Source organism: Anser anser (genome assembly GCF_964211835.1).
Source record: "Anser anser genome assembly, chromosome: Z".
Classification (NCBI taxonomy): Eukaryota; Metazoa; Chordata; class Aves; order Anseriformes; family Anatidae; genus Anser; species Anser anser.
The window spans coordinates 36,827,040-36,837,011 of NC_139723.1; the positions used below are offsets into that span (position 1 = coordinate 36,827,040).

The 9,972-nt window shown below is 36.0% G+C and overlaps 1 protein-coding gene across 1 annotated transcript in view; it reads left to right on the forward strand.

Annotated features, from left to right (window-relative positions):
* Window positions 1-9,528, forward strand: part of LOC310889952 (uncharacterized protein) — a 47,187-nt gene extending 37,659 nt beyond the window's left edge. Inside the window, exons 1-2 of the transcript XR_014576937.1 lie at window positions 7-508; window positions 8,697-9,528. The gene's annotated coding sequence lies outside the window, so the exon portion shown is untranslated. Of the gene's footprint in view, window positions 509-8,696 lie in introns of the transcript that reaches the window.
* Window positions 9,529-9,972: the final 444 nt, after the last annotated feature.

A 9,972-nucleotide genomic window follows, 5' to 3' on the forward strand; every position in this document is an offset into this window, starting at 1 on the left:
TGTTTTGAGGCAGAAATTCTTTGCACTGGCTCAAAATCTCAAGACTAATAGTTATGCTGTATGAATGATTTTTATCCACTCAGCTGCAGCTGAACTAGAAGAGAGGACAGCTCAGAGTCCATGATACACAAGAAGATTCTTGAGCTTGCTATTCCTTGAATTCTCGTAGAGTAGAAGAAATGTTATAGCTCTGCTTTTTTTAAAGGAAACTTAATGGCTTGTTCTTGTTTTTCCACGTTTTGAAGGAAGTCTCCCAAAGGAAAGGCGTGGGTTGTATCAACTGGGAGGAGAACATCAAGCTCCATCTGCCCCAGCTGTGATAACTGTCTTGCAGCCACTCATGGCACAGAATAAGAGTTAGGGACTAAAACCTCAGGGAATGTATTTGAAATGCTGCCAGTTTTGCCAGTTGCTTCCTACTCCTGAATTAAGCTGCAGTCTTTCAACCAAGGAGCTGGATAGTTTGGAAGCACAGTAAAATGTGAGCTGGAAAAGAGGAGTTATCATGGTAAGAAACAGATGAATCTACATTAGTTGGATTGCTTTGCACAGGGAAGCAATTCTTTTTGATGGTCATGCTTTTAGGAAGAGAGGACTAATGACAGCTTTTGAGTTATCTCATCCAGTCTTCCAAAAAAGTAATTGTCAAGCCCTGAAGAAAGGTAAAGCACTGAACCCCAGTATTTGGGTATTGGTTCCCAAGAAAGGGAGGGGTGAGAAGTAGGGAAGAAAGAGTTCCCTTGAATTGCAAAGACAGTTGTGACTGCTAAGGACAGAAGACACAAGCCTCCTTCTTTCAAGAATTTATTTTCTTTGGGTGGAAAAAAACAAACCATACCAACAAACAAAAAATCCACCTCTTCGTATTTACTACAGAAATCATGTTTCAGAGCCTCAGAAAATATATAAGTGCCTAGTACACCAGGCTCTGGGGAAGTAGTATGGAGACTTAAGATAAAAAGTTTGAAGAACTTCAAAATTATGAAAGTCTTTGCTGTATCTGTTTTCTGATGTTGAAAAGGAACTAGAATGTAGCTGTATTATAAAAGCCTGAAGTCTGCACTTTGGGTAGGCACTGAAGGTATTTGGAGCCTTTGTCAACCCCTATCCAAAAGTGTGAGAGCTGAGTTAGAAACCTGACAAAATCAGAAGCTTAGAAGATTTTCAGTATTTCCTGTGTTCTGTTGAAGCAGAAAAGAGATTGGTGTTTGTTTGTTTGTTTGTTATTCATACTTGTTCCCCTATTTCAGAAGAGAATAGGAAATGAAGTTATCTTTTTTTCCTGTAAGTTTTTAATTAGTCATATCCTTTGAACTAGTTCTTGTTCAGGTTGGCAAAATGATCTGCTAATTCGCAAATTAAGTTCAAAAGTACAAAACATTCTGATAAGTATAAATATAGAATTAGAAAAAGGTTCATCTTAATGAAATTAAATCTGAGCTGTCTTAGAAAAGAGAAAAATAATGACTGCTTTTATTGGCATTTATTTAAATTGTGATAACATAAAATGTTGCAAGGTAATGAAGTGTTTGTCTGAAAAGAAAGAGAAAAGGAGATAATCCTAGTATGAGATAGGCAGAAGAGGAAATTAATAGAAATCCTCGATTCTCTTTATCAGCTAAGCAGGGAATCATGATTTTTTCTGCTAAGACATTTTAGAGTCAAAAGTGCCTGAACATTTTCACTGATTTTATTGGAAGAACTGCAGGACTTTGAGTGTGATTTAGTTATTTAGGTATCTCCTTGCCCACGTTGGCTTAGCACCCAGCAGCACTTTTACCAGAATTGTCCCGCTTCCTGCAGGAGCTATGGTGCATCCATTTCACCTTCCACCACCACTCTGCATAGCCACCACTGAATACAAGTACCATAGGTATGCCACCATTGTGAAGTGGTGGCAGTTATTTAGTGAGCTCGGACACAACATAAAGCCAGTGATGGGAAATGTACTCACTTGGTCCCCAGCCTGGCTCTGCAGATGTTGCAATGGTACACTATGCTGTTTTAAGTTGTGAACAGCTACTATGACGAGTCCCTATTGTAAGGGACAGACTCGTGTAACGCAATTATATTCCTCATGAAAATTATTTTACAGTGTTTACTGTTTTTATATGTTTTTAAACATGGAAGGACACAGTTTTCTCTAGTGGTCTTATGACAAATACAATGGACTACATTTAGCTCAGAGGTGTGTTTTAGTGAGACATAAATGTTTTCTGATGTTCCTGAAGTACCCAATGATAATAAATGGCTATTCATTGTATAAGAAGAGTATGATAATAAAGCTAGAAGGAAATAAAACATTATCAGAACTTCAGAATTCAGAGGATCTTTCATAAAATGCTGTAATTGTAACCATTTATATCTAAGAGTTCAATTGCTACAAGTAAAGACTTGACTGCACTCTCTGTTGTGAAGAACGGATGGTAGTTTGGGCTGTTGTTCTTAACTTTTTCTTCTATTCATGAAAAAAATTAAGTAGCCATGATTTGAGGTATGACACAGAGATTGATAATGTTTTAATTGATTATGCCAACCATGGTTTGAAATACTGCAATTTAAGTAGGTCACATCTGGAGATTTATGTTGGGATACAAGTAAGTTTAGTATAGATAGATGGAAAGAAAGAACAGACAGGTAGTGTAATGCTTTTAAGCCAAAACAAGTTGTAACAGAAGTAGGTGAAGTTGCACCCATTTATGACAATGTGGTTCTTAGCCTGTGATAACAGTACTAGATTATAATGCAAAAGCTGATAGAATCATGCATATTTACCTTTGGTATTTGATAAATGCCAAGAACAATTCACAAGCGAATCCTACATGATTGCTAGATGCAGTCAAGCCAAATGACTTTTTTATTGCATGAAAAAAATCAAGTATATTTTAATTAAAAAAAAAAAGTGATTATGGGAAAAATTGTCATCTAAATACACAGAAAGAATTGTCTATCAAAGTGTCAATAATTCATCTGAAACAGACTGAAGTAGACAGTGAAACCAGTATGTAGATTGTATTGTTTCTTTTTGTTTCATTTCAATAAAACAGGCATCTAACTAAAGAAGCCTGAATGTAGGCCTTTATTTTGGTTGTGTAAGCAGTATAGTTTATTTTGTGGGTAGTAATTAAGCAATATAAACCCTGAAACCTTATATCCCAAGTTCTGGGCTCACCGTAATGTATAGGACCAACTTGAGGAAGCTGTCAAGTGCACATGCTAAAGGCAGGGTTTGGTGAAACACTGGAACAGGCTTCCTAGAGAGGTGGTTGATGCCTGTTGGTGTTCAAGAGGCATTTGGCCCTCAATAACATGCTTTAACTTTTAGTTAGCCTGATGTGAAGTGATCAGCCAGTTGGACTTGATGATCTTTGAATGTCCTTTCCAACTGAACTTCTCTATTCTAAATTATCCATGTTGTTAAGTTTTCACTTTATATTTGAAGTTCAGAACTTACTTGAGTTGGCAATAGCTATGAGTGACTAGTTAAAAATTTTGAGGCATTGACCATGGAGAGAAAGGGTTAAAATGTGTTCTCCTGTTTGAGAAAGACTGATGATGCCTTATCCAATCCAAATATAGGGGAGGTGTGAGTAAAGAGGTTAGAAAGAGAAATGCTGGTGTGGTTTGAGTAGGCCTGAGACAAGAGCCTTGAGGGCATTAAGGTTGGGGCAAACGTTAACTGGTTTTTGAACAAAGACAAGCACCAGTAAGAAGTAAAGTGTTGACTGTAAGACAGTCACTAGGGATGTGACTCATGAAGATAAGTGCCTATTTCCCATTGACTTCAGTGGCATTTAAATGGGTGCTTAAACGTTTTCATTAATAGTGGTAATTTTCTGAAGCAGGGGCTTTGCTTCCAATACTTTAGAAACAAATGGGGAAGCAGGTAATAAATATAATCTTGATGGAAAACATTAGTTTACAAGAAAACAAAAAAGCAGATTGCCCTAAATAGCTAATTTATTAATATTTGCTCCAGGAGTTCTGTGTTGCGTTTTTGCTTGTTTGTTTGATCAAGGTTACCTTGGCCTTGAGAAGCAGTACCATTTGCTAGAGTCATAATTCCAGTAAACTCAGAAACTGCAATGAAATATAAAGTCTGACCAGCTTGTTTCTACCAAACAGTCACAATGGCACTCAACAGAAATGTTTATAACGCAAGAGAGATTCTGGGAGGACAGGCAGGCAGTCTGCTTATATCAAAGAACATAAACAAGCCATTGAAACAAATATGTAATTAAGCTTTTGCTTTAACAGGTCAAAAATGCTTTTCTCAGTCATAGTAAAAAAAACAAAAAAGTATCTTTTTGTGGAATACTTCTTTTAGTTAGTTGGTCAAAAATTTTCAGATGAGCCTGACTACTTCTGAATGTGATAAAGAAATGCTATTTGCTGCTGTGGAAGTAAAGAGTTAATAAACTGTTAGTATATTTATGTCTCATAAATTTTCTTGAAGGTCCTGCAGTCACATACTATCTGAGGTGTCCAGCTCAAGATTGGACATAGGAAAAATAACAGTCTTATCAGTAAAAATATTTATTCTTAGGGTAAAAGTTCTCAAAAAAGCAGAGATTTAACTAATGACTATTTGTCCAACCACCCGTGAGAACTGCTTTTTATATGTGAAAGAAAAAATCAGATGACAGCAGATAACAGTAAAGAAATACAAATGTTCTTAGTAGATACCCGGAAACAGTATTTTTCCATATTATGACTGAAAGTGTGCAAACAGCACAGCTGCTGATGCTAAAATGAAACTCTTCATACGGTGTGGTTTTTGTTTGTTTGTTTTTAATCAAGCCTTATATTAACAAATTATATTTAAAACTGGAATATTTTTATGCTATTATTCAGGAGAACAAAAAAAAAAAAAAAAACCTACGCTAGTCTAAGAAACTAGGCTAGAATTTCATGTTGGTTATAGACAAATTGCTCATAAGGAGATGAATTACAAAAATAGATGGCGGTAATAGTAATTTTTCTTCAGATTTGTTGCAGATGGAAAAGTAGAGCCTAATGATCTATCATTAAGGTCATTAAACAATGCTTGCTTTCTTTCAGTAGGGAAGAGGAGACTTTAAAAAAGCCAAATACAAGTAGTTAAAATTAAATTTTTGTTATACATATTTTTTTATATACATAAAAAATATTCTTTATTCTAATAACACATGAATCGGCCATTTCTGAAATGTTGATATTTGAATAGAAAAAAATATCTTATTTTGAAGATAGAGCTCTTGAAGTATTTACTTAGTTTTCCCTAGAAATACAGTAAAATATGCACTGATGCCTTTGTCATGCCAAGGAAGTAGAAAATGGGGGTAGGTGAGAAGAGATCAAAATTTGGGGTGAAATTGAATAGGTTTGTGGCTGACCAGTTAGAGAATAACAACATTCATTTGCTTTGGGCATCCCATAAATTTATCAAGGAAAATGAAGTACAATTAAGTGAAACTACTTGTTAAAGTGTTTTCAAATGACAGGCAGAAATCATTAGTCTTTGCTTTGCATCAGGACCCTGGTGTCCCAGATTGGCACAAGAACCTATTTATATGGAATAACAATTAGTAATTTCTAAATAATACTTTAAACAAAGAAAAAGAGAGAGTGGGATGAAATCTCCAGTGATTTACAGAACATGCCATAGAGGGAAATGATGAAAAAAACTATGTCGTTAGATCTGGATCTTGGTAAGTATGATGTGAAGATTTAAAAACAAAAAGTGAGAAAACAAACAAACAAAAACCCTTTCCACCTTTCCTTAAGCAGCATTTATGAAGTCGTCTTTCATCCGTTTACATAGATGAATCCTGTTAGACTTCAACCTCCAGCAACTTACCTCCTGAACTTGTGAAATTCTATACTTACTCATACCTGGCCACAAGTGCCGCACATCCTGTCTCAGGTGCATGACACATGGTTAAGCTATCACACTTCATAGTGTAACTTTTGTGTATATGAAAACCCTTTATCTGAGAAAGAAAAGGTGATAAGATAAAATGCCTTTTGCTGAGGTCCTGTATTCCAGGACTTGGCCAATATGGCCTAAAGTATTCATACAGTAATCCTTTCCCTTGGGTTTAATTTCCTAAAGCAAAGGTTTTAGACAAAAATTGAACAGTATTTAGTTTTTATATTCTATAGCAGTTATGCCATCAAATTCAGAGTTCACAGTAAAGGCCTAAGGGCACTGTCTCTAAAACAGATCATTGACTGATCAATGGCATGGTAGGATACTGATGCGATTTGTAGCACACAACACTTGTTCATTAAATTTCGGTAGGGCATGAGGTATTTTGGTGTAGTTTTTTAGTGAAGTTCTCTCTACATGTATTGTTCCAGAAAGTATTAACTTTAAAAGGAAAAGAGCTTCAGAATGAAAGTGTTCTTACTGTTCCGGTTGTTTTTCCAAATGCCTAAAACTTACTGTGACAAAGTTGCCCTTGCCACAGGGATGGGCTGTCCATTCTGTGGACTACAGGACTCTAGCTTTTCTTAAAAGCAGTGGAAATTATACCTACAATTTTACTTTAGGAATGGCTTTTCACACCAGTCAAACTTTTTAATTGCAATGTACACTGTGCAACTGTGATTACAAAGGACACTCTTAAGGGCTTATTCTTATTTCTAGCTTGGTAGCCACTACACCATCAGATATGTTTTATATAAAACATATAGGTGTATATACACCTAAACATACATGATTACATTCATGTAAAAGATATGTTTACACAAGATTATTGTTGTTATATTTTATATTTGTATTATATGTTCTATTGTTATATATAATATGTATATTTAAAAATTACACCAATATATACATGTAATATTTCAAATGGAAGAACTTCATCTAGTTGTCTTTATTTGAATAAAACTTGTTTCATTCTATGTGGAGTTATTTTTTCCCTTGAGAAAAGGGTGCAGAATTTCTGAGTTGCATAGTTAATACGTATTTGCTAAATGTGAATGTTATGTGCAAGACAGAATGCTTGTATCCATATTCCTACTATTTGAGGTGGTACTGAATCACCAAATGCAGCAAACACAGAGTACTAACACTAACTGGAGACATGGAGTTCTGGAGAGTGTTTATTTCAGAAATTCTTATATAGTCCAAAGGTCTAGGAATGGAATGGAAAGACTGCCTTGAAGAGATTGTGCAACATTGTGGAAACTGACGTTCATTTGTTACTGCTTCAGCTTTACCCTCCAGTTCCCCCTTTTGCAGATCTCAAAGACTGACGTGGGTAAAGACACAGTCTGCATGATGATGCAATCACAGTGCTGTTTGAGAAACTTCCACAAAATTTGTAACTGTTTTCCCCATCTTGTATTTCATTGGCAGCCTTCAAGGAACTCAGCCCACTTATGGGCACGACCTCCCTCCGTTCCAAGAAACTGCTATCCCTTCTTTATTGTGGAGAATTTGGTGATTGATTGAAAATTATCCAATTTCATGTTTTTACGGGCTGACTACCTTATTCACTTTGTTATTTGAAAACAATGCATTATTCATAACGATGCTTTCAAAACAGCTTTGTTCTGCATTTATGTGGTGAAGTGTATACAGCTGTGAACAGTCTTTCATTTATCTTCAAAATAGTCTAGCTGTAGGTGATAGTTTACAGGGGTTTGTTAATGCAGGTTAAAGAAAAATTTAATTAAGATAATCTCTATAAACAGCTAGTCTGTTTATTACACAGGGTATTCTTTCTCCTGCAGTAAGGTGTTTTGTTCTTTCTTCGTACCAGGTGCTGTAAACTGAATAGAGTACTTACATGTGCTACAAATACAAAAAAAAACACCATCAACAAAAAAAAAAAAAAAAAAAAAAAAAAAAAAAACCTTGCCTTTCTTTATTATTGTCTTCTTCCCTTGCCAGTACAGCTTCATTTAAATACATATAAGATCTAATTACAGTCTTCCACTATGAGCTCTCTAGCATGGATGGTCTGTATTGCTTCTTCATGTCATGTTAGTGCAATGTGACAGTAATTCATGACTGAACGCTCTTGGTTTAACCATACACCAGAATTCAAGGTTGTGTGTGTTTGTTTGTTTGTTTAACAATAGCGGGAAGGCTAAGCCAACATCCCACTAATTTAAACTAATCCTTATAACATGAAGGAAAAAGAAAAAGTCTGAGCTCCAGGGGGAATGTCGTTACACTTTTACTAAAAGAAGACATAATTATATATGCAGAAGGCTACTAGTGGTCAGCACATTGTGTTATAATCAAAGGTTTTCATCCAAAGTAGGAGAGATCCTTTAAAGGCTAAAATCACTTAATAATAATAATGATGCTCCTACACTCTTGAAAATTGTATTATTTGATAAATGTCTGATTACAATTATGATATGTGTGAAAAACGTTTTAAAATTCACAATGTTAAGAAGGCAGAGAATGCATTCCAATTCCATACGTCCACTTCCCCTCTCTCCTCCTAATTCCTTGCTAAGACTGAACTTTTTGTGCTGTGTTTTCATTAAAATGATGTTATAAGATTTTCTGTGGAAAAAAAGAAAAATACCCTTGTCCTAAACATTTTAACTTCAGCTATATTGCTGCTTTGAAAAGAGATGGTTCCCATTTAACTGGACCAATATTACATAAATCATATGGTTATTTTTTAACAGTAATGTTCTTTTTTCATGACTGGTTGAAAATATTCTATGAATCTGCCGTTGCTTTTCAGTGGAAACCTGTGTCTCCAGTTAAACATTCAGTATTTGTTTTTGAAAGTTTCTGCTGCCTATGAAAATATCCCAATATCAAGTTGGAAAAGTCAACGTAGTGAAATGCTTCCCTGGTGCCTGAGCTTCAGTGACCCATGCTGACTTTTCTATGAGTCAGGTTTCACAACCTGACTTAACTGTTCATGATACCTGCTGGCCTTGTTACCACCAGAATATTTCCCCCAGAACAAAGACTGCTGTGAAGATTCATATATAAAATACAAGTTGCCATTAGGATAAATTTGGGAGCGTTCAACCTCTGAACTAAAAATGTGTACAATACCGAAAGAGTTCCAAACTGAAAAATATTACTTTGGAGTTTTCCACCCCAAACTGTGGATTTTCACTTGGGAGAAACAGGGAAGGAGAGAGGGAAACCCTTGCATTTGATTTCCAGCAGAACTGCTAACCCAAGGCAGTTCTGAGATGATGAGTGGAAGTCTCTTAATTTTGGTTCATCACCTCCAGAACAGTCTGATAAAATCCTGCTTGTTGCATTCTGCAGCCATCAGTGCAAATGTTAGTTCTGCATCTTTGGGAGAACATGCCAATCCCTGTTCCACTGTTTAGCCTGATGGAGGGGAAATGTTTACCTGTCCTCTCAAGGTTCAAACAGAGTGAACAATGAACAGATGAATGGGACTGGAGATACTACTAACAAAACTGATTCATAAGCCAAGCCTTTGTGAGATGGATTAAGGAGAAATAAATAACGTGCACAGAAATCCCAGAACTACTTTTTCCAAGCCACTTTTTGAAGGAGAGCCCAGTAGTGAACCCTACCAAGTCATATCCTATGCTTCTGTGACTAAGAGTTAACCATGACATGAAAGTTGCAGATGTCTTTAAACTGTGTACATAAATGTGTGTGATTTGAAGACTCATGTATGCTTTCTGCCCTTCTAATCCAAATAAATGTGTAGCAGGAGCCAGGAACTCTGCCTGTGGTCTTTGCATTTTCTGCTTCTAGGATCTTCACAAGGTATAGGGTCTTTTCAGCTCTGCTGGTAGGGAATTGTTCCCTATTCCATGGCCAAGTAAAGGAAACTGTGATATCATGTCTCCTTTCCTCCTACATGTTAGTAATGCCATTCAGTCAGCTATAGACAGGCTGTCCTCATAGCTCTCAGGCATGATTCAGGCTGCATCATGCAGTGAGCTGTGTGAATAGAAGAGCAGTTCTTGCCTACAAGATCTAATTGATTCAGATTGCTCATTCTTGCTTAGTTTAGCTCT